This window comes from Rattus rattus, chromosome 1 (assembly GCF_011064425.1).
Source record: "Rattus rattus isolate New Zealand chromosome 1, Rrattus_CSIRO_v1, whole genome shotgun sequence".
Classification (NCBI taxonomy): Eukaryota; Metazoa; Chordata; class Mammalia; order Rodentia; family Muridae; genus Rattus; species Rattus rattus.
In genome coordinates, this window is record NC_046154.1 from 149,013,322 (window position 1) to 149,014,510 (window position 1,189).

Genomic DNA, 1,189 nt, shown 5'->3' on the forward strand with positions numbered 1-1,189 from the left:
GACTTACAGCTCCTGAGCACGTGACTGGCTGTGTTGTGATTGGTCCTGATTTAAAAGACCCGGACCTCCCATTATTGAGTGTGGCAAAGTGGCTTCGTTCAGATAACGCTTTCCAAATGCACCCAATGATTGACGTTTTCCGTTAGAAAGGAGAAGAAGCATTGGAGAGATAGATCAGTGCTTATGAATTCTTGTTGCTCTTGCAGAGGGGCCAGGGACAGTTCACAGCTACTACGCATTAGTTCCCAACCACCTATAACTCCAGGATCAAGGATCTGATGCCCTCTTCTGGCCTCCACAGGTACCAAACATAAATGCAGTATACATACATGCAGGAAAAACACTCATACACGTAGAATAAAAACAAATCTTAAAAAGAGAAAACAGATACTGCCTGTTTTAATTTAGGTCAAAATGTATTCCTGAGAGCCAAGATGTCTTTTTCCAAGTATAAGCCTGCGCCCCTGGCCACTCTCCCCAGTACCCTCGACCCCGCTGAATATGACGAGTATGACGTGTCTCCAGAGACCCGAAAGGCGCAGGTCGAGCGCATGAGCATAAGGGCCCGGCTTAAACCGGAGTATCTGCTTCAGTACAACGACTCCAAACGCCAAACGCACATCGAGGATCCTGCTTTAATTCGTTGGACCTATGCAAGATCAGCAAATGTTTATCCTAATTTCAGACCCACTCCCAAGAACTCACTTTAGGAGCGGTGGCAGGTTTAGGGCCTCTCATCTTCTGGTATTATGTTATCAAAACAGACAGGGACAGAAAGGAAAGACTTATCCAGGAGGAAAACTGGACAGAAAATTTAGCAGTTCCTACTAAGTTTGGCAAGGATGCCTCTGCTCTTGCATCAATAAATCTTCTATTAATTAAAAAAAATGTATTCCTGACCATCATCAGAGAAAAGCCAGCTCATGTAAGACCCCAGGTGTGCTGCAGGAATAAAGAAACACTTCCTAGAACAATCTCTTCCAGTGCTAAAGTTTCTCCTTTGTCCCAGCTACATCACTTGATATAGTTTGGAATAATATTAACCCATTGGATGCTGAACACACTTGGTTAGGGAACATTAATTGAAGGTACTGGGATAAAGTCAGCAAAAGTTATGCATACAATTAAAGGCAGCCTTTAAGTTCCAAGACTTTTATAATATAAATATGCACATGTACTCTTCAGTCTA

General features: G+C 43.1%; 1 pseudogene; it reads left to right on the forward strand.

Annotated features, from left to right (window-relative positions):
* Positions 1 to 383: 383 nt before the first annotated feature.
* LOC116889752 lies at positions 384 to 831 on the forward strand (annotated as a pseudogene).
* Positions 832 to 1,189: the final 358 nt, after the last annotated feature.